Source organism: Topomyia yanbarensis, chromosome 2, assembly GCF_030247195.1.
Source record: "Topomyia yanbarensis strain Yona2022 chromosome 2, ASM3024719v1, whole genome shotgun sequence".
NCBI lineage: Eukaryota > Metazoa > Arthropoda > Insecta > Diptera > Culicidae > Topomyia > Topomyia yanbarensis.
The window spans coordinates 89,201,315-89,226,485 of record NC_080671.1 but is presented as its reverse complement, the minus strand read 5'-3'; the positions used below and the strand labels follow the sequence as shown (position 1 = coordinate 89,226,485).

The 25,171-nt window shown below is 39.3% G+C and overlaps 1 protein-coding gene across 6 annotated transcripts in view; it reads left to right on the top strand.

The window, feature by feature from the left end:
* Positions 1 to 25,171, top strand: part of LOC131678789 (dnaJ protein homolog 1) — a 276,420-nt gene that overhangs the window by 15,042 nt on the left and 236,207 nt on the right. The gene's annotated exons all lie outside the window — the stretch shown is intronic.

Here is a 25,171-nt window from a genome sequence, read left to right as displayed (position 1 = left end):
AACAGCCAACAACATTACGAACCTCATCCGTGGCCCTCCGCTACACCCGGACTGGTTGCCGGGGAGATTTTCCGCGGCCCACTACGCACCCATCCAGCAGCGCCCCCTCATGGTCTGGACACCGGAACGGAACCCAAGCAATTGTAGGCGCTCTGCCACACCCAGACCAAGTGCTGGAACATCAAAGATGCAAACCGCTACGAAGAAACCATAACGAGCATATCGCCAAACACCACCGACGGCCCTCTGCCACACCACTCTGGCCACGGAGTTGTCGTTAATGGTCCAATGCAACCAGACCAACACCATACGGCACAAGAAAATGTGCCTTCTGCCAATTCCTACATCTGGGTATCAGAGACAAGGGAGACAGGGAGAAAAGATATTATCAACTTCAGTTTCAGGCTAACGGGAAATCAATGGCATCGATTACAGACTCGGGTGGCCTTCATCAGGGAACATCATGATGCCGAGACGTGCTCCTCGAGCCGGCAGGGGTAGGTCCCGAGTTTGTTAACTTTTTTGACAGAGATGTTTCTTGTCACCTTGAAGTTGCCTCAAACCGTTGATGGTGTACAATACAGGCACTTTTTAGAATGATAAGAAATATGAAAGGGATAGTTAAATCTGTATATAGATGTTTTTTAGGATTAAGGTGTATACGAGGCACATATAGAGAAGATTGCGGCTTGCCAATACATCCCGAACCAAAATATTGGGTGATCTTTCTCGGACCCGAAGAGAATCCAATAGTCGAGATCTGGGGGAACAATACTCGGTGCACGGCCAGACAATATGTTTGATTTCGTGATAACCCTCGTCACAAGAGCAGATATCACTGTCCGCGTACCCAATACCTCGGAGATGAGCGTCTAACGTCTAGTAATTGGATATGAGTCGAGATATCTCATGAACGAAGTTACCACCCATATACATTCCTCTGAACCACGGGTTCGTTGATATCTTCGGTATGATAGAATGTAGCCACCGTCCTAACTCTCCATTGCTCCAAGATGTCTGCCAACATTCTTGTGTCCTCTGGCGAGAGATATTAAAAAAAAATCATTGAAGCAGATCCGTCTTTCGTAGATGTCACCTTCTATAGCGTCCACCTTAGTTAAAAAGTCCGCTTCTGCATTACCCGAAATGGAAAAATGCGAGAGGACCCAGACTGATGCAATTTTGTACGATATTACAGATAAGGCACACAAGAGCACCCATATTTCTCTCAAGAAATACGGAATGTGCTCTCTCTCTGGGTTTCATCAAACGGAGAGCCTCTATTGATCTGAGACTATCCGAAACAATCATGTAATGATCGGTTGGCAAAGTATTAATAATCCCAAGGGTATACTGAATAGCAGCGAGTTCTGCGACATAAACTGAAGCAGCGTCATTAAGTTTGAATGATGCGATGGTTTTGATTGAATATACCGAAGTCAGTGGAGCCGTCGAGATTTGACCCATCTGTGTAAAACATATTGTTGCAGTCGACATCTCTAAACATACAACAAACAATATTTAGGATCACTTGCTGTCGTATATGATCCGGGATTCCACGAATCTCATCTTTCGTGGATGTGTTGAAGAATATAGTTGAATCCGAAGCATGAAAAAGATGGACAGCATTGGAATGATACGAAGAAGAATTCATGTTTTGTGCCATGTAATCGAAGTACAAGGACATAAATTGGGTATTAATATTGAGCTCGAAAAACCTCTCAAAATTTGTAAAAACTAATAGATGCAAGATATGGCATCGGCTAAGCAACCGATATGAGCGGTCCCAACATCGTTTTTTAACGGTTGGACGCCCGGTAGCACTTCTAAACTGATTGTATGAACCGAGTGCATGCAACCTAAAGCAATAGGCAAACATCAATGCTGGATTCGCTCCAGTTTGATGAATGTTCGCAGCGGAGTGGAAACAGAAACACCCGTACTCCATCATCGAAAATATCGTTGACTGGTATAGTCTGATCAGGTCTTCTTGATGGTCGTCCCACCATGTGGTTATTGTGCGGACAAAGTTGGTCCTTTGTTTCAGATACCTAATGTGACATCCCTAGGTACCTTTAGAGTCGAACCATACTCCGAAATATTTGAAAGTTAAAACTTGAACAATGGTTTGACCCAATAATTGAAGCTGTAGTTGCGCTGGTTCACGCAACCTTGAAAGTACGACCAGCTTAGTTCGATACCTAGCTGGAGGACCCAAGCAGATAAATTGTTCAAGGTATTTTGCAATGGTCCGCGACAGCTTTGGAACCTGACCACACCGTTATCTGCAAGATGCCTTAGAGTGTAGGAATTGACAAGATATTCATCAATATCATTCACGTAAAAGTTGTAGAGAAGGGGGCTTAGTCCCTTAATATCGAAGAAAACTGAATGCTATCTGCTCTTTGCTAGCATATGCCATTTGAATTTCTGTTGAGAGAAACGCGAGGCAATCGTTCGTCCCTTTGCCTTTACGGAAGCCTAATTGTGTATCTGACAGTAACCCATTTGCTTCGATCAAATTGTCGAGGCGAAACAAGATCATTTACCCATTTCTTCCAGATACATGACAGCATTGCAATCGGCCGTTACTAGTTGTGGTCGGAGGCTGGTTTTTATATTTTTTCTGTGTGGAGATTCGGGCGCGCTGGGGGCTGGAATCCGTGTTATTTCACCGGTGTTAAAAATGGTCATATTGAAGTTGTCACAAAGTTCGTCGAGTGCAGTAGATCGACTATCATCATGAAGGCATCTCCATGTCATGCCGTGGGAGCCAAAATCACTTAGAAAAATCTTCCGATCTTGCGGTAGTTGTTGAGATATTAAGAATTTTGTTCTAACAAAAGGAATAAATTCGTGAAATTATGCCCTTTTTAAAAGTTATTCGCGTTTCTCTGCCATAAACTATCAACAATCAAATGTTTATCGTTTTAAAAACTTAATGAAACTCGCTTAGTATCGATAGATCATAGAGAAGCTTTCAATTAAAAAGTTTTCTTAATAACTTTTAACATATTTTTATAATTCATATTATTTACATATATTTTCTTATTGAATATTGCAATTTCAAATCAAAATGCTCAAAAAAATTTCAAAAATGTTGTAGTCTTTGAGACATTTTGCATTTTTTTTCATAACAAAGCAATTATTTTGTTTTATTACGATCTGTTTATAAGTCATTCGCATATTTTCATCAGCAACCACAGATTTTCCGAAATCCTCATTTAAGTTCCTGTATGTTTCCTTCTGACATCAAGGCGATATTCTAAACCATTTAAAAGCTGCAAAAAAACAAATAAAATATGATTTAAGGTAGGACAGAGAATGGGCAAAAATCGAAAACGAAAAAAAACAGTTTTTTTCTACATCGTGTACGTTTCATCTTTAAAAAATCAATCTGCTTATGTAGAATGTTGTTACAGTACTGCTGATTGATTTTTATGAAGATCTAACACACGGTGTAGAAAAAAACTGCTTTTTTCGTTTTCGATTTTTGCCCATTCTCTGTTCAACCTTAACTATTTTTCGTGTAGGTTTCAAATGGTATTCAATAACGCTTTGATGTCATAAAGGGAAAGTTACAATAAATTGTATGATCATTTTGAAAAACCTATTGTTCTGCACTATGCTATATTTATTTGTGAACTTTATTTACAAAGACTGGTTTCACAAAAAAAATTTCACCCTTCTGAAAATTTTTGTTGTTTACACAATTTTTCTTCTTAGGATGAAATATAGCATAGTGCTTTCGCATAGGCCTGCTAAGCCAAGACAAGTTTCGCCACAAAGTGTGCTTTAGTTTTAGGGATTTAGCGTCAAGCCGGCGCTACTCTATTCCGACAAAAGGTTAGTGTCGGTTTCTGATGAGACGTAGTCGAAAGGCACCCACGACTAATAACTATTGTTCTGGATAAAGAAACGCGAGTAGCTTATAAAAAGGTTGTAATAGAACAAAACAATTGCTTATTTTAATTTTTTATAAATTAAAATATCTCAAAAACTGCTAAATTTTGAAGATTTTTGCTATAAGCTTTTTTTATTTGAAATGGCGTTTAGAGTCAGATTCAATAAAAAAAAATATATTTTCGGCGTCAAATAGTATGAAAATTGCATTGTTGACTGCAAATCGTATGAAATGTATTATGAAAATATGTCAAAAGTTGTAAGGAAAACTTTTTTATTTAGAGCTTCTGCATGATCCAAATACAAAAAAAAGTTTTCTACATCTTTAAAACGATAAACATTCAATTGTTGATGTGTTGTGATGGAGAAACGCGAATGGCCCCTGGATCAGGCTCAGTGTACCTATGCGAAAAGACGGTACCGATAATTTCATGACACGGATTTCGGTTTCCAAATTTTAGATTTACACCTAACGTCAGCCCCATGTGAACAAGTAGAGCGAAAATGCCCTGCTAAAGCAACTGAAGGTAAATCTACTCCAATCGATTCGTGCATACAAAAAGGTAAAACTGCCACTGACACATGCAAAAATCTTGAGCGTTTTTTCAAAACGTCATATCTGCAATGAGTTACTCTCTTTGTTTACTTTCTCTTCTGTTAATAATTCGGTCACTTTAACATTTATCCCTCAGCTCTTTGCATAATATGCTAGTTAAAACCACCGTCTTTCGATCTGTACTGTAAAATAGGTGAAAAGTGTTATAGTGACGCCGTAAAAATCGAAAGAGAAAGGAAACAAAGAGAGTAACTCATTGCAGATATGACGTTTTGAAAAAAACGCTCAAGAAATATACATTCGTTTTACTGTTTACATGCTGATTTTTGGTGGGGAATTCAGAATATAATCTGGAAATCTATTGTTGGATTTTCCGTTTCTTTGTCAAGCAAGAATGGCCTCTCAGTGATAGTAGGTTCAACTAAATCATTGTTGAATGGAGTTCACCTTAGTTATCTAAAATATCACCAACTGCGCGGGATCACTCATGGTACTCGTTATCCGTCCGAACTCAAAGTCTCTCTCTCGCGCGCTCTCTATCCGACACAAATCTTCACGCGCCGATGACTAATTTCGCGCCGCGAAAGCGCTCGTTCTCTGTATCTGTGCGCTATTAGCAACCGTTGCTCATGCGGGCCCGCCTCGGTTGACTGAATTGTGCTGCGCCCACCACTCAAAACCATCGCTTACCTATCACCAAATCGACTAACTGACTAACTGACTGGTTGGCTGGCTATTTGATGAACGTCATCTCGCACTTTGCAAACTACCCAATGATTGGGTCAAAACTAAACACATATATTTATACTGCCCATAAGAAAGCATAAGAGTCCCATGAGGATTTTTGTCGAAAATGAGTTATCTGTTGGATTATATTCTGTATCACCACTGAATCACAATGCACATATAGGATTACCAGATTTGTTTAGAAAATGCCGAAAAAATTCCAAAACATGGTTGTCCCATCCCATAAGGCTCAATGAAAATGTAAATCTTGAACAGCGTTTTTCTCGGCTTGCTGTTTTTCATTATGGGACTCTTATGCTATTATGGGCAGTATAGTAGTACCTTTGCTACCTGCGTTCACTGACTGCGAACAAATCAGTAAAGTGCAGTTATTTCATCAGTATACGTTGGTAGGAGTTATATTTATAATACTGGAAGACGTGTTCTAGTGAGAATTAGTTATATTTATTTATTTTTGGATATTGGTTTCATAAGGTAACCGGTTTTAATCGTACCGAACATTTGTTTACATTGGGCCGACACTTTGAAAAAGATATTCCTGTAGAAAATCGGTTTTATTGTAACAATCTGAAAGAAACATTGAAACTTTTAAACGGCAATTATACAGCTGCGTCATTTTTTTTTTTTTCTAAAACACAAATTGAAAAACGTAAAAATACACCCCCTTCCGAAGCAGTAAATGGGTCACTCAGATTCTAATGAATTTTCTCCTCGAGTAGGTACAGTTGAACATTTTCCATCTGGATCTCGACACGCTCATTTGCATCTGTGCGCGCCTGCCTGCCATTGTAGCATCAACATTCCAGGTCATGGTAGTCACGGTTTGCTTCTGTTTTTGGCCCCGCGGAGAACCGAAAAAAACAGACCAAGAGCACGACTGGCGAAAATTGAGGTTAAGCGCTGCGGAATCAGAATTTGCCCTTGCACACTACGGGTGGAGAAAGAGTTTTTGCTTGACCAGCGGAACGGATTTGATCGTTTATCAAAACAATTATCAAATAATTGCCCCCTGTCATATAAGTGTCAATTTCTTTTTCTATTTTATGCTCCTTTCAACCTGTGTGCTATTAACAATGTCTACCTTGTGTGCCTCCGGATAGAGCGGTCGAGTTCAGAAGCTGTTTCCAGCCACTGCCGGAGGCCTCTGCATTGTGCTTGCTTTCGGACAGGTTGCAAAAAGTCAATGTTTCGGTCAGTGGTAGCAAGCGGCCATACCATAAAATGGCTCTGACCGTACGCGATAACGACGACGAGGACGAGGACGCTTAGCTAGTATAATCCAGTTGATCACATATTTCCCGCGTTGTCTTTCGCATTCGAGGCAAAAAAAAAAATGAAAAGAAGTTTCTGGCACACCCAGTTCCGCGGTAGTAACCAGTAGCCGATGGTTTACTGTGCAGCTCTTGAAAAGTAATGATTGATGAATTGATAAAGCTGTTGAATGGCGATATCGCTGGAAGGGTGCTTAAGTGCGGTAAATGTTTGGTTCGATTGGTTTACTGTTGTTTTGGATCTGTTAGTTTTGCTAACAGGTATTTTTTGAAGAATGAGTGGCCTTTCGTCACATCACAGAAGAATCTTTCAAGTAGTTGGTTCGGATTTCTAATAACTTTATGTTTATTCATCAATTCACTCAACAGAAATATAAATCGATTCAACCAGGAAGGATCAGGAAGAATGTGTCAATATTGTCGTAACTGCCCTGAAATATACTATATACTGAGAATCGCCTGCGGAATGATCTGTCGGAAAATTGCATGAAACTTTCCCGAAGTGAATTGAAGTACTATGACTCGTTGAATTTGTCTATTGTCTTTTGTTTTTTTTTGTCTTTTGTCTATGGTCCTTGGTCTTTGGTCTTCGGTCTTTGGTCTTTGGTCTTTGGTCTTTGGTCTTTGGTCTTTGGTCTGTGGTTTTTGGTCTATGGTCTTTGGTCTTTGTCTTTTATCTAATATCTAACATCTAATGTCTAATATCTAATATCTAATGCCCATGAAGGAAAGATCTCGACGCACAACGGTGAGTTACGCACACGGTACTTGACGGACAATCACTAATATTTTTCATCTATCTATCTATCTATCTATCTATATATATATAAAAGTCAATGTTTGTATGTGTATGATTTATGGACTCCCAAACGGCTTAACCGAATGCTGTAAAAATTTATACATAGTAGCCATTTGTTATGGAGCGTGTTTGTGTGTTATTGGTTGGGGATTATCTGCCAGCCAGATGGCGCTTCAGAACAAATTATATTTTCCTCCTATTTCGTTGAAAGTCGCAGCAACGCGCTATGGATATAAGCTAGTATCTTATAAATGTATACGCGCCCTATGGCTCAGTTAAACTAACGCATTGAGCTGTGTTAAACAAACAACACCAGACTAGGAATTGACTCTTGATTTTTAACTATTGTCTATTGGTTCTTGCTTCTTGACTCTTGATACCTGACTCTTGACTCTTAACTGTTGACTCTTGACTCTTCACACTTGACACTTGACCAGTGATGCTATTATGCCAGAGTTTTTTGAAGCTTAGACACAAAGACAAACAGGGCCGGCAGAACACTATTTTCCCGAGTGGGTACTAAGAATCGGAGTGATTTCTACCCGTGGTGACGAAAGCTCAGACTTGGCGTGTGCAATTGAACAGGAAAATTCCCGGATAATATATGGTGGCTATGCTCAAACACCCTTTGTTAACGGACTGTATGGCCGACGGCTTAGCGAAAATGTGTTCGTTGATTGGTGATACTTCAAATGTTCCACAACTAACTACCAATTACTCCATTCTTCCGTTTCCACCGATAAAACCTTTCACAGGTCCTGAAGCCTGCTTGATAGTGTCGGCTAACGGCAAGGTATCTCCAACGTCGAACATCCCCTCTGGCTCAATGGAGGTCGATTTGGTTATTTCTGCGGTGGCAAAAATAATGCCGACTTTTCGATACAAATTATATCCATGTAATACAACTGGCTCCAGGAGTGTCTTCTTCTGGACCACATATAAGCCATTCAACATTATCGATATATGCGGGATCTAACTAAGCACTTGGCCATCTACGAAGAAGTCTTGTCTATGTACCCGCCTGGGAAGTAGAGATTGATGGTGTAGTCGTCTACGGGGGCCCTAATTGCAAAGTATAAAGTTGAATTCTTTAAGAATCCTTTGCAAGGTTTGCAAGTAATTGCGTTCGGTGAAAATCGAGGAATGTAAGAACACCACTAATTTTCCATCAGCCTCATATCGAGCCTTTCGCAAAGTCTGCTCTTCTTAACTTTGTTTTTTTTGAATGGGGCTCGTCTACCTGTTCATCTTTTTGTGCCGCAAGGCATGAACTGCCCTCGCTGCAAACCATTGGGCCTACAGCTACCTATTGTAGAAACAAGGCACGGAGTGGAAAATGCGGAGGGAACTAAGAAAAGTTTTCCTACTGTGGAGAGCCTAAGCGCGATCTCTCACCATATTCCACATAATCATTACTTGGGGAAAAATTGAAGCACTCTTTCGAATAGTGCTTCGAGAAGAATTGCTAAATAGGGCTACGCTACCGGCCATGATTAATTTATACGCTTCTTCGTTCATTAAAGAGCGAGAATCTGACCATCCTATTGTGGGAACATTTTCTAGTGTGCCATATAAATTTTCAAAGAAGGAAAATCGCTTAGCTTCCTCGTAAAACCTGAGACTGTCCCTTGAAGGGTGCTGTTACAAAACCAAAATAAGTGGGTGCTGGTCTCGGGAATCCTAGATAAGAGGAGGAATTTTTACATAGGACATCAAAAACGCCAAGTGTCGCTACATTTCAGTCCCTACATTTTCCCCCAGGTTTTACACCATGCATTTGCATTTGCACTTTCAATGTAGATCTTCCACAATTTTAACGTTATGCGCTAGGATCAGGAAAACACTTTTTGGGATCAAAATGTGCTGTTCTTTCAATCGGATTAACCTTTGCTCGGTACCAGGTATTGAAGTTGCCGCTTGTCAAGTCCGACCCAAAGGCAAAGACTTATTGGTATTGTTTCCATATACATCGCTCCTCAGCTGGTTTTAGAAGACTTCAATTCTCACGGTATGCCATGGGATTGTCTTCACGATGATAACCGATCTATCTAACTGCGTGATATTTGCGACAACTTCAATATGACCATCTTGAATACGGGGGAAATAACACAAATTCCTACTCCACCTGCACGGCCAAACGCTTTAGATTAATTATTGTACTCGACCTCGCTATAATTAGTGAGCCCATTGATTGAAAGGTCTACGCGTCCACTGTATCCGAAACAACCGAATCGAAACAAGAAATTCTTGCGGTGGAAGCGTACAAGGTTTGATTCTATACACTGCAATTAAATGTCAGTCGGAATGAGTACCCGGTGCGAGCAACAGTGGACAGTCTCCCACTCCGTGATGATCAGAGAGCGTTCAGAATTGTACGCGAAAGGGTGTTATAAGGACTTCTTGAAAGTCGAATCGCCCGAATTATTCCGAATATAGGTGACGTTAGAAACACAAATTAAAAACTTGACGAAAGCTGAAAAACGTGGTTATTGGCACCGGTTCGTCGACGGATTGGCGAGAGAAAAAATGTTTCAACTGGTGGCTTGGCCCTACGTTGTGTATTTGATTCAATCTTTGATCGAAATAAACGCAACCAATAATCTTTCGGTGACAACAGCATGCCATGTAGATCCACATTCAAATCGACGTTTCACGATTAAATGGTACTGCTGTATATAAACGAAATGATTATTTTTTAAACACATATTTTTATCTGACAGCATGAATACTCGCAGTGCGCATATTACCGTAACGTTCATCAGAAGATGACAACTATGCATAGTTTCTATGCTATTTATTATGACAGTAGTGGAGTGGCGACCATATCGTTACAGTTTCTGGGGAAATATGAGAGTTCCTGGGTGCTTTATCTGAACAATGATGCCAGATTACCAGATACAAATATTAGTTTGAGTTCTTTCGCACTGCTCTATTGCGGATAATAAAAAGGCGGACACTTAGACATTAGAATGTCATATTTATGAAAGATCGCGTAATTTCAATATTTTTGGTCGGAGGACGCTGAAAAATTGGCAAATTTCATGGAACCATGGAAGTTTAGAGATTCCAAATTTATCAACAAACCTTGGTTAAAGGGGATTGATTAGGGTCGTGACTTTTTTCGAGTGATATCTCGAGTCATGTCCAATAATTATACGTTGAATGCGCATCTCCGGGATATTGGGGTCGTAGAGAGAGGTTTTCACGACATTAAATATGTTGTCTGGTCGTGCACCTAATGTTCTAGCGTCAGATCTATGCTAACCGAATACATTCAGCCTCATTCCACTGCAAGATGTACTGGATATCCTCGATCTCCCCGATACGTCATATTTTTAACCACCATAGATATGCAATTTTAGTTATCTCTTCTCTCTTGGTAGTTATGTTAACATCTACCAGGTAATTAGGTACCAAAAGAGTTCCCAGCGAATCCGGTTCATGATGTCCTGACAGTGATCTTCCGCTTTCCAAAAAGCTGCAAGTTAAATTTCTTCTTTTCCCGGTCATTGTTGTCCGCCCTCTCTTCACTTCCCCTGACACGGTCTCTGAAACTCTGATGTTGAAACCAATCCCTCTTGTGTATGTCTTTTGCCTTCCTTATAAAAATGTTTCCCTTTGTTTCAATTTTTAATCAAATAATAATTCTTTTTGAAAAATTGCGAATTATATATTTAGTCTTTTAACATATTTCTATATGCATCCTTTATTCTGAATAAAAACGCGTTAATATTTTTTATGAATCGATCAGTACTCCTCGTTTTAAGAAATAAAAAATAATTTCAAATTTCAATCGAATCCTGATTGATATCCCACATTTTGAAGAAATTGAAATTGTATCTGAATTGAAATATAAAATTGTTGTACATCGAGAGTTTCGGACGGATTCATTTTGTGCGCGAGACTTTCGAGTGGGTAATTCTCCCCTCGGTTATTTTCGAGTGGGTAGCACTACCCATACTACCCACGTATTCCGTCGGCCCTGAAGTCAAACCTCTCATTCTGCCAGATTTTTAAATTATAGATGTTGTTACACTCAAATTTTCCGAAATTTAACGAAAAATTATTGTTGCACGTTCTGTTAAGACAAAAATGTATGTCAAATTTGGATGGTTTTGAACTCGATGCCAAGTGACAGATTTTGCCAGACATTTTTAGTGGAACTGCTAGCTTCTTGACCGGTTCACAATATCACTACTATAGCACACCCCTCCATCCTTCAATTTCTGGAGGCCATGAGGATCAACAAGTTTATCGGTGCTCTTTCGTTGATCACCTGATCGAAACGGGTGGAATGAGTTGTACACAGTGTGCGTTTGTCCGTAACCCAACACAACAGGTTTGAACTGGGATTCGAAAATAAAACTGATGAAGTTGATTAATCAGGCCTGACCATCGATGTTGAGCAAAAAATTATCTCGCTAATTGAGTGATTAATTGCGCATTCAATAATCTAGCTAATTATCGATTTTCAGAAACCGGAAAATAATAGTTGATTGATCGATAGTTATTCCATAGTAATTAATGACAATATATGAATGTACTTAAAATGATTTCCAAGGATTGCGAAAAAGGTTCGGTAGTGGGTGTTGATTTTTAATGTTTACAGTTCGTTATTCTAATTAATTTTTCGCTGTTTTCAGCCTTTCGAAATTTGCAATTACTAACGGGTTCAAGATATCGCATCGGATGAGCAATCGATATGAGAGGTCTCAAAATCGATTTTTCAGCGGAAGGACGCGCGACAGCACATCTAGGCTCATCGTATGTGTCGAGTGCATGCAACCCAAAGCAATACGCAAACAACAATATTGGATTCGGTCTAGATTGATGAAATGTATGTTCACAGCTGAACGGAAAGAGAAATTCCCGTACTCCATCACCGACAATATCGTTGTTTGGTACAGCCTGATCAGGTCTCCTGGGTGGGCACCCCACAATGTTCCAGTTATTGTATGGAGAAAGTTGATACTTTGTTGGCACTTCTGTTTCAGATACCTAATTTGACATACACAGGTTCCTTTAGAATCAAACCAGACCCCGAGATATTTGAAAGTTGAAACCTGAGCAATAGTTTGACCCATTAATTGAAGCAGTAGTTGCGCTGGTTCACGCTTCCTTGAAAATACGACTAGCTCTGTTTTCTCCTTGTAGACCTCGATACCCAGCTAGAGGGCCTAAGCAGACTAATTGTCCAAGGTATCTTGCAATGGTCCTTGCAGATCGACGGCTTTGGGACTTGTAACAGAGACCACACCGTCGCCTGCAAGCTACCTTAGCGTGCAGGAAGTGACAAAACATTCGTCAATGTCATTCACGTAAAAGTTGCAGAGAGCCTTGGGGAAGACCCATGTAGCTAATTCGTGATGTCGATAAATCACCTTGCGAAAAATGCATATGTTTTTCAGACAGCAAGTTTAGCAAAAAGTTGTTTAGAGTCGGTGAAAGACCATGCTGGTGCAGCTTCTCTGAAAGAATATTGATAGAAACTGAATCAAAAACCCTCTTAATATCTAGGAAACTGATGCCATCTTCTCTTTGGTAGCATGTGTCATTTGAATTTCGGTTGAGTGCATCGCAAGACAATCGTTCGTCCCTTTGCCTTTGCGGAAGCCAAGAAGTGTATCTGATAGTAAGCCATTTGCTTCACCCCATTTATCGAGGCGAAACAAGACCATTTTCTCGAACAACTTTCAGATACAGCATAGCATTGCAATCGGTCGATACGAGTTGTGGTCGGAGGCTGGTTTTCCTGGTTTTTGGATGGCGATGACCTTCACTTGCCTCCAGTCATGAAGGGACAATATTACCCTCAAGAAACTTATTAAATAAATTCAATAAGCGTCTCTTTGCAGAGTCTGACAGATTATTTAACAGGTTAAATTTGATTCTGTCTGGCTCTGGGGCTTTATTGTTACATGACAAGAGAGAAAGTGAGAACTCCACCAAACGCTGCTTCGTTCGCGTTATCGTGAGGGGACCCGGCGCGGTAGATCTTCTGTGCCGGGGCGGAATCCGGACAAATCTTCTTGGCAAAATCGAATATCCAACGGTTTGAATATTCCACGCTCGCGTTAGTACTGTTTCGGAAAACGCTGCTTCGTTCGCGTTATCGTGAATGGACCCGGCGCGGTAGATCTTCTGTGCCGGGGCGGAATCCGGACAAATCTTCTTGGCAAAATCGAATATCCAACGGTTTGAATATTCCACGCTCGCGTTAGTACTGTTTCGGTTTCGTAAGCGTCGGGCCGCGCCCCAAAGAGTGCTCATCGATGTTTCTCTCGTTAACCCGTCGACGAACCGGCGCCAGTAGCTACGTTTTTTGGCTTTCATCAAACTCTTTACTTTTCCGCCATCGCGTACTGTCGGTAGCTAGCTGGCAGCTTGTCGTCCCGGAAGGTCATATACGCGGCGGCCTTCTCCGCGTACACGTCTGTGCACTCTTTGTCCCACCATGCGTTGGGAGGACGCCCGCGAGAGTACGCGTCTGGTATGCGTTTAGTCTGAGCTTGAATCGCGGTATCGATAATCAAGCCAGCCAGGAATTCGTACTATCTATTTCTGAAGAGAGCCATGTCTAGCATAGTGCAAATGCATATCATTTCAAGTTATTGAGTAAGATTTTAAAGAAATCGATTATCGGGATAATGCTTCTGCAATTCCACTGTAAAAAAAATGCTTAAATCCGTGACCTCGTTCGATGAATTAGCCATTGAAGGATATAATCGCTGAAAGGAGGGGCCATTTCGCAGTGAACTGCATCAAGAATGTTTTAACTGCGGGGAGAAAGCTTATCAAGATGCATTTAAGAGGGTCAGAAATATTTAGTGCTGTAAAAATGCGGTCCACAATGTCAGAAAAATTTATTAAGCTAGCGCTGGTTTCTTTCTCTGGTTGGGATATGGGAACACTTGGGGTTTTTGATGTTCCTGGAAGTGATGGGAACTCCTTTTCTGAGCTCAGGTTTCTGAGACCGGGAGCGACTTGCTTCGGTTTTGCACCAATACTTCCTTGAGTAGTTATTTTAGGGGACTATTGTCCAGTGCACGTTAGTAAGAGAACCAAGAAGGGAAAACGTATAAAATAACTGTACTTAACTGTGTGTATAACGGTATCCAGACGGCTTACTAGAAGAACACTGCTTCACTGGTCACTGGTCACTGGCCGGGTAACGGTACTTAGAAACAGAAACACAAAAGAAGAGAAAAAATACTGAAATCTCGACGAGGCGGAGAGTGCGCAAGATAGCCTTGAACGCGGATTAGCACTATTCTTTGTCGCTGTACACCACTCGGACTAGTAATAACCCGATCAGAACGACATAACAGAAAGCTATCAAATTTATATCTCATGTTGATATTTATTACTCACTGTGTTATCTTTGTGATATCCCAATCAGCAAGGCAAGCAAACATATATCAAGTTTATATCTTCTGGTGATATCATTGGACTGCTAATACGATTTGTACGCATATAACGAAGATGTTATAATAAATTGTACATATGTTCTTTCACAATTATCTTTGAACGCTAACTGTACACTGTAAACCGGGTAAATGACCATTTGGTTAAAGCCCCAATAAACAAATCAATCAATCAACTGGGAATAATTGTTACATTACACAAATGACCGTCTATTTACTAATACGCTAAAGTCTCTTTTCATGCGTCGTTATTCAACTTTTTTTCCTCAACAATTTCTCGAATTTTCTGATTGTCTGTTATAACATTCGCAGTTGATAGATTGCACTACCGTAAACGATTTTTATTTATAGGAATTTATTGGGTTTAGATAATTGTACTGGTTTACTTAATCTTCCCCATATTAAAATTGCTAATAACAAAACCTCTTGAAATTTCAAAAAGCAAACCTCGAAACTTTGGTATTTCTTTCTTTCGGAATCATAAATAACATTTGTCGTATTCTTCGTTAAATAATGTACGTATATTATCCGCTCAATTAGGCAATCCATTAGACGCCTGTTTGACAATTCAGCGGTGGGTTCTGTCAACAAGTCTACTCCTGCGAACAGAAAAACTCGTCCGACAAGCAACTTTGTTAGTCCGATTCGTTTGATGTTGGATCGAATCAACGATATTGTCGGACGTCGCACCCCTCGGAGTAACGTCAGAATAAGTAAACAAGAAATAATCAGCTGATCCGAAACGTCTCATGGATTGCCTAATGTTACCATATCGCATCGACATTATTACTATAAATCGTGTAAAACATGTTAACGTGCAAGAGACGCGCTGAAGTGCACTATTCAGAATCTAAAAATAGCCCCACTTTCCTAATACGCAAAGATACTATAAAGATATTCAGTCTATCGCAATATAGACAGCTGTAGTAGTGAGCATGAACTGCATGAAAACAAAGCGTATAGCACAAGGAAAACAAACAGTCCTTAGGCTTTGGCAAAGTTCAATGTGTGCGTGCTGGAAACAAGATGCATCCATAATCGCTTTCCCCTTGACGGATGCGAGGAATATTATGCTAACATTAAACATCAGTCGAAAGCAACGTCGTTGGTTCATGCAGGAAACATCTACATAAAACTCAGAATACCCAGGTTCAAATCTCTATAATCCACAAATAACCATCAGCGTGTCATATATTCGAAATAACAATCAGCCAGCATGTATGCAATCATTTGACCAAACTATAAAAAGCTTTTGTTACATGAAGCTTTTTGCTGCCAAACGAAAACGCCTTAATGCATGCTATATTTTTCTTTTCTATTCTATTTTTAGACCTGCACGCTAAATTTGTTGATACTATACAATAGGTAATACAAGCTATATTGGCCATGGGAGAACCTAACAAAATTTATTATAATTCTGATAGAAGCCTATCACAGGTTGTCATATTTTTGACCTGCGAGAAGAATTTCTGTTATGTTTCGTGTTATTTTACCAACTAACTAGACCAGGGTTATTATACAACTTGTTATCATAACAAAGTAACACAGTATACAATAATTTTGTTATTTTTTTTTCTGATCTGGTTCACAGCGGACGTATATACTTTTGAAAAAAAATTATATCTCATTTAGTTTTAATTTTGATAAAATCATATCAAATTTTGTTACAATTTTGTTATCATTAGCCAGGTTTTTGTTTTATTTTTTGTTATTTTAACATCTAACCAGCCGCATTTAGAACAGGTTCTGTTTCAAAATATTTTTGAAATAAATAACTCCAGGTGTTATAAATCAGTTATGTCCTTCTGATCGGGAAACACTTATATCTGGACCAAGCGCTCCAAAACGAATGAGTGAATCATGTTGTGGCCTGTGCATTATGAATCGGATCACGTCTCCATCCCACCATTGGTTATGAAATATCTTAACATTTATCTGCTATAGACCTAATAAAAATAATACACAAAAGTATTCCATTTCTCTTACTTTTTGCGATGGTTCACAACTTCACACCAAACAAAAAATGGCGATTCCGCGCTTTTCACGCATTCTGCCATATCTCAAACAAGACAACGATTATATTAAATTGCTTCAGCCTGTGGATGTATTATGTCCTTTACACACACCAGTTCAACTTTTTTTAAATCGATCAATGTTTATGGTAGTTATGCCCCGAAAACAAAACTATGTTCACAACTCCCCAATGTCCCCTATAACATAATCACAACTGATATTGTGTTGTTGGCGAAGAATCGTGTTACCTTAAATGATATATAATCAAAACTATCTACAGACAAGTTTTGACTCGATTTCGATACCTAAATCTTGCGAAAAACAATTGCCTCTTTTTACTGTCGACATTCGACCTGTAGAAAGCATATATTGTCTGTTGCATTCGAAATAAAACGCAAAAGCACGGTACATAGCGTTTGCACTTTTCGATCAATGACCGTAAACTTTTCGACCAATAAAGCAAGAAATTAATCGGCCCAGTGCCTGTTTTGCTTGCTTGTCTACCCCTGCAGATAGTTTTCAATTCATTCGGTTCGATTCTATTCGATTTTATACGGGAATAGCAAACTGAGATCGATCCGAAAGCTCCATTACTTTTCCGACGGGCTTAGCGTTATCTAGAGAGCGACGATCGGGCGATGATTAATCTGGGTATTGGAAATGGAGTTGAATAGATGGATTCGTTAAACGCACAATCGAGCAAACTGTTTAGAAGGAGAAAAGTATCAAAATAAAGCTATCGAACTCGGAAATGAGTTTGAAGAATTGGAGGTTTTTATTTGGCGAAATAACGATTTTTTTAGGATTTGATTTTGTTGGACACATTTTAATTGTGAATGACAGCATCCCTATCTAGTATTCCCGTATCTACTTGACGAAATTCGAAATGACAAAAGTTGGCTACAAACACGAACTATGATAGCATACAATTTAAAATATCGAGCGAGTGCTAATAAAATAATAACCATAAATCAGCGAACGCATCCCGGCCTCAATTGGGCAAAAGCCCGAAGCTTACAATGTCCCCCATTTCGTTCGTTCCCCGTTCAATCCTTTCGTGTGGTTCCGGACCATAGAGAACTGATCCGACAACAATTGGGCACGCCGGCATATCTACATACACGGCGACGAGTGCGCTTCCGTGCTGTGTTCCGTGTTGTAGTACCGAAAGCGAACCACCGAAAGCCGCAAATAGTATTCACGACGAATAAAATGCCGAAATTAACATAAATCGAACATGAATTGAAACAGCACTTTATTGGCAGGAAAGTGCTTTGTTTGTTCATCCGAGCCGGAGATTTATGGGGATCGCCACCAATAAATACCTAGTTTTATGTCCACGCTTTATTGATCGGGCCGTTTATTGCCGGGTGTAGTACGGTGAAGGCCTTGGAATGGGGGGTGGGTTGGGTGTCAGCTATGTTTGGGTGATGTAAACGCGAGGACATTCACATAAACAGGACCCCAACTGAGCGGACATTCCATCGATTGATTGTCTGCAACACAGGAAAAAAGCGGAAAAACATGAAACATTTACCACCTGTATATGATGAATGACTGCTGACCCTTTCCACATATTGACCATCGGTTCACGTCTGTAAACGATTTAATAATAACAATAATAATATGAGCGTGACAGTGAGCGAGATCATAATTGATGCAAAGGGCCTAGAGGGATTTTAATCACGGCTATTTAGCGAGCCAGTCATTTTTTTGTTATTTGCATTACATGCGCATACATTGTTTCTGTATACCTACATACATATCTGACCAAGCATTCGATTTGATTGGGTGCGAAGTGTCCATGTATGTACAGAGCTAGACTTTAGTTGCCCACAATGAATCGTAAATCATGTTGCCCTTTTGCCCTCGTCACCTCGACCGTTGATTTGCTGGAGTGCGGTGATTGAGACCCAATTAAAACTGATGTTTTATTTATTCAACGACAGCAAATGTAAGCACCGGTTAACAAATCAATGGTTTTTGCTGATGATTACTGTGTTGATCACTCCTGATATTAAAGTTCTTGCAGTACCTTTAATCAACATCGGAGGTAAGGTGTAGAAGTTTAAATACAACTCAATAATATAATAGGAATTAGATTTGATAACCTGTCAAGAAAGATTTACCTTTCTGATAAAGTTACACATTTTATTTTATTAGTCTCGCTAGTATTGCAAAGCATGGTAAGTCATTCCTCGTGTCAAATTTGTCAAACACTAAATACGAGAGCTCGGCCGCCAGGCCCTTCGTGATCTTTCCGGTGGAATGGCCGTGGCAGAAATATCGAAACTTCGCCCTGATAAGCTTCAGGAGGTGGTAATAATTTTGTATCAGGAAAATGATGTTGCTGGCTACAGGCCTTTTACGCAGGAGTACAGAGTATATATACCAGCTAACAGGGTTGAAGTCTGCGGGGTCGTTTCCGATTCGAGTCTGAATTGTCACATGATAAATTCCACGAAGATCCATCCGAAAATAATTAAAATCCTGATCGATCATCTTGGATTCCCATGAAACTTTACACATTTCATCGACATGGAAGACTAAACATTTTCCACAATCAGTAAGATTATTTTGACTCAAGAACAATTTTTTAAAAGGGCGTAAACATTTCTACGCGCATACATTTCAATTTTTTTTTGTTCTATTGCTGTATTTTATACAGTAAAACTTTCTGAGGACGAGTTTGAGAGAATGAATATTTATGTGTGAAAAAAATATACACTGAAAAAAATTTGTGTCATTTTTCACAAAAACAAAAAATTTTGTTAAAAATTTAAATTGTAAAAAACCCATTTTTTCTAATTTTTTATATTTCGTCAATAAAAACCTTAAGAAAAAAGAAACATTTTGAATGTGATTGTATGATGAAGAACCTATCGGTAAAAAAGTTTTTCTAACAATGACTTTATACATGTTTTTAAATTTCATACTAACTGTAATTTTATTACAGAATATAATTCTAACTCTTATTTTAAATCAAAATGTATTTAACAAAAATCTTCCAAAATGCGATAGTTTGCGAGAAATTTGGAATTTTGTTCTAATAAAAACAGTTAATTCGTGTGATTATGCTCTTTTTAAAAGTTATTCGCGTTACCCAATTATAAAATGTCAAAAATTTAATGTTTATTGTTTTAAAGACGTAAAAGAAACTTTTTCAGTGTATTTGGATCATGGAGAAGCTTTCAATAATTTTTTTTCTGAAATGTAGTAGTTCTCGAGATATTTCAAATTTTGTTTTAATAACATAATTCTATTGTTTTATTACGACCTTTTCAGAAGCTATTCGCATTTCTCCATCAACAATAATATGTTTTTAAAAGGCCCGTAACATTTCCTGTAACTTTCTCTTTGACATCAAGGTGATATTGTAAACCATACGAAAACAATCAAAATACTATTCAACCATAGGGTCTTATGATTAAACTAAATAGTTCAACATATTTTGGTTGTTTTCGTATAGCTTTCAAATGGTTTACAATATCACGTTGATGTGAAAGAGAAAGTTACAGGAAATGTTTTGGGCCTTTTGAAACTTATTATTGTTGATGGAGAAATGCGAATAACTTCTGAAAAGGTCGTAAGCAAACAAAGGATTGTGTTTTTAAAAAGAAATATGAAATATATCGAAAACTACCACATTTCAGAAAATTTTTGTTATTAGCATTTTGATTTAAATAGCATTTAAAATCATATTCAAAAAGAAAATTGTATTTTTTACTGCAAATAGGATGTATTATAAAAATATGTCAAAAGTTGTTGTTAGGAAATTTTTTTTATTGAAAGCTTCTCCATGATGCAAATACACTGAAAACGTTTCTTTTACGTCTTTAAAATGATAAACATTAGATTTTTGACAATTTATGATGGGGTAACGCGAATAATTTTTAAAAAGGGCATATTCACACGAATTAACTGTTTTTGTTGGAACAAAATTCCAAATTTCTCGAAAACTATCGCATTTAGGAAGATTTTTGTTAAATACATTTTGATTTAAAATAAGTCTAAGAATTATATTCTGTAAAAAAAATACAGTTTTGTATGTCAATTAAAATGAACTTTAAAAACATGTATAAAGTTATTGTTTGAAAAACTTTTTTACCGATAAGTTCTCCATCGTACAATCACATTCAAAATGTTTGTTTTCTCTTTAGGTTTTTGTTTCTTAAATATAAGAAAATAGTAAAAATGGGTTTTTTGAAATTTAAATTTTAGCACAAATTTTTGTTTTTGTGAAAAATGACATTTTTTTCAGTGTATATTTTTTTCGCACATAAATATTCATTCCCCGAAACTCGTTCTCAGAAAGTTTGCTGTATAAAATATAGTAATCGAACAAAAAAAATTGAAATTAAAGCGCGTACAAATGTTTACGCCCTTTTGAAAAGTTGCTCTTGTATCAAAATATTGCAATTGTCAGAGAAAATAATGGAGATTCATAAACCGAACACAACTTCAAAGTTTAGTTCGAATCGACGATGGTCAAATTTTGTGGTCGGCCGGTTTCTCATGGAATCTCTCGCATGGAACTGGCCGTACCAAAGACCCCATGCTTCCAAAAGGGAAGATACTGGAGTACAAACGTTTGCATTCAGCATCAGTCGCTGCTGACGGGAAGAAAACGTACGTGAACTCATTCAACTCAGACACTTATCGGGTGACCTTCGCCGGTTTTAAACCTAACTACGTCCTCTTTGACAAGGTTCATCTACCTGTTCTGTACTAATTGCAAACAATTGGGACACAGCCTCCCATTGTAGCAATAAGGTTTGTTGTGGGAAATGCGGTGAAAAGTGGGTCTACTGTGGGGTAAACTCACATGATCTCAAGACATGTCCCGCGTACAAACAGCGCGTGGAAAAACTGAAGTGTTCTTTTCAGAAACGTTCTAAGCGATCTTTTGCAGAAATACTAAAGATAGCTACGCCAGCGGACTCTACGGACATCTATACTAACTTGTCTACTGACGAAGGCGTCTGTGGTGGACCCCTTCTTCTCCCACGCTTCGTTGTAAAGGCTTCAATGTGTCTCTTCAGGGTCCCCCAAAGATAACTCCATGGTGCAAAACCGAAGCAAGTCGCTCCCGGTCTCAGAAACTTGAAAGGAGTTCCCAGCACTTCCAGGAACATCAAAAAGCCCAAGTGTTCTCATATCTCAGCCAGAGAAAGAAACTAGTGCTGGCTTAATAAATTCATCTGATATTGTGGACCGAATTTTCACAGCACTAAATATTCCTGACCCTCCTCAAAGCATCCTGATAAGCTTTCTCCCCACAGTAAACACATTTTTGATGCAGCTCACTGCGAAATGCCCCCGTTTCAACGATTGTATTCTTCGATGGCTAATTCATCGTGCGAGGTTACGAATCTGATCACTGTTCTACAGTGGAATTGCAGAAGCATTATTACGAGAATCGATTCTTTACAAATGATAACAAACAATTGGAAATGCGATGTTTTTGCATTATGCGAAGCATGACTGACTCCAGAAATAGATCACAACTTCCACGATTTTAATATTATTGGCTTGGATCGAGGAAACCCACGGAGGAATACTTTTGGGGATCATACAGTGCTATTCTTTCAATCGAATCGACCTCTCCTCGACACCAGGCATTGAAGTTGTCCTTGTTAAACCAGAATTAAAGGTAAAGGTCTTTGCATTGCTTCCACATACATCCCACCTAGAGCCTCAGTTAACCACCGAAGGCTTTGCGGTATTGCTGAACTTCTCCACGCACCGAGACTAGTTTTAGGTGATTTCAAATCCCACGGTACGACATGGGGTTGCTTTCATAGCGATAGTCGATCTACTTCACTCCTTGAGCTTTGCGACAACTTCAATATGACCATTTTGAAAAGGCTGCCTCGTATAAAACCTTCCGGGACAGTCTACCCACTAGCTATCGACAGTACGCGATGCTAAAAACTCGAATGAAGAGTTTAATGGAGGCCAAGAAACGTAGTTATTGGCGCCGGTTCGTTGAAGGGCTGACGAGAGAAATGTAGATGAGCACTCTTTGTGACACGGCCCAGCGCTAACGAAACAGAAACAGTATTAGCGAGAGCGTGGAATATTCAAACCGTATTCGATTTCGCCAAGAAGGTTTCTCTAGATTCCGCTCCGGCATAGAAGATCTACCGCGTCGATGCTCCACGATAACGCGAATGAAACATCCTTTTACGATGGTGGAGGTATCACTTGATCTTTTATTATGTAACAATAAAGCCCGGAGACAGGCAGAATCAAATTTAACTTGTAAAAGAATCTTCCAGACTTTGCCAAGAGACGCTTGTTGAACTTATTTAATAAGTTTCTTGAGGCTAGCATTGTCCCACAGGATTGGAGACAAGAGAAGGTCATCGCAATCCAAAAACCAGGAAAACCAGCCTCCGACCACAATTCGTATCGACCGATCGCAAAGCTGTCCTGTATCTGGAAGTTGTTTGAGAAAATGATCCTATCCCGCCTCGACAATTGGGTCGAAGCAAATGGCTTGCTGTCAGATACACAATTTGGTTTTCGCAAAGGAAAAGGGACGAACAATTGTCTTGCGTTGCTCTCAACAGAAATTCAAATGGCCTGTGCTAGTAAAGAGCAGAATGCGTCAGTTTTCTTGGATATTAAGGGAGCTTTTGTTCAGTTTCTATCAACAAAACATTTTGCTGAATTTATTGTCGGAAAAGTAGAGTAGAGTGGGGTCAAGTAGGTCAGCTTTCTTTGGCGAGCGATGGTATTTTTGCACTGATTTTGACAAACAAGAATACGTTGGAAAGGTTATACATCTGGCAACGCTTTGGCAATACACCCAGTTTTTTTTTTACACGGAAGATACGTGTCGCTTAAAAAACCGCGTAAAAACGCGTTAATTGGAAAAACCGCGTAAAAACGCGTTAATTGGAAAATCCGCGTAAAAAAACGCGTTAATTGGAAAATCCGCGTAAAAACCGCGTTAATTGGAAAATCCCGCGTAAAAAACCCTCAGCAAAAGACTAATATTTTTGGAAGTTTTTTTTACGCGGATTTTGAAATTCTCACGGTTTTTGCAAAAAAATATTCTAAGTCTTTTTGAATACAGAAGAATTTTGGAAACTCTCATATCGATTGCTCATTCGATACGATATCTGGAACCCATTGGTGCTTTGAATACATGGCGCAGAACATTAATCTTTCTTCTTGTAATCCCAACCGTGCTCATTCCTTCGATACTTATAAATCAAGTGTTTTTTGGACTCATCCATGAAGGATGAGATTCGACGAATACCAGACCATGTGCTCCCTAACATTTTTAAAATAAATCCCAAAAGGTCAACCGCTTTTAGTTTTTTTGTACTGACGGATCGAACTTCGAAGGGTCTACTGGTATTCAGTATACCCTGCAAGCCATTGACCCGCAGACCATTACTTCATCGTTTCGGATAGCCTCAGTTCCATTGGCGCTATCCATGTGCAGTAGTGTATACGCTCGATGAAACATGGAAAGTACTCCTCGTATTTTTTGGGGAAAATATGGGAGCTACTGAGTGCTTTAACTGACAAATCTTTCCAGATAACCTTAGTTGGGGTGTCTTCTCATTGCTCCTTTGAGGGCAATTGACTTATCCATGTGCAGTAGTGTTAGTGCGAGATTGAGGTTAAATTGGGTGGAATTTTTGCCAAATGAAGCAATGGCGAATCGTAAACGTCGCGTACACATATATGTATGTCTATACACATTGCAACTGTGTTGGTGTCCTAAACGTCAAATAAGTCAGTAAAAAGCGGTTTCCTTAGCTAAGGTGGGTGCTTTAAAAGGTGACATGGAGCAATGGTGAGCTAGGAAGGATGCTACATTCGATAGTCCCGAAGGTATTGACGAAACCTTGGTTTAAGAGGATAGATGGCGTTTGAATAATGTTTGCATCATTTGCGGAATCTGGGGAGATATATAAAACCTACACAAATATTTGATCCATGGCTATTGATGTTCACCAAGAGTTGTTCAAGACCATTGTTGTGATTTATTTTGTGTTTTGACGATAGCCGATTAGAAACAGCGATCAAAACACCACCACCTCCTGTTATTCCGGAAGTAATTTTATCACGATCGTTGCGATATACCCTATACCTAGCACTGAATAACTGTAGCGAGTTTATATCGTCGTTCAGCCATGCTTCTGTCACCACAACAATATGCTGACCCGCATCAGATGTAGCCACAAACAGCTCGTCGATCTTCATGCGCAGTACTCTCACGTTCTGATAGTATACTCTGTTCAGATAAGTCACCATCGGACGGTCGGGCAGCCGAAACAGTCATGATGTCATCAGGGTTTGAGTTGCTGATCGCTAAACGAGTGGCGGTAGCGGCGCTGGAGCTGTATAGTCCAATGATCGTGGCGTCATCAGGGTCTGGGTTGCTGATTGCTGGGCGAGTGACGGCATCGGAACTGGCGCTGTGTTGTCCATCGAT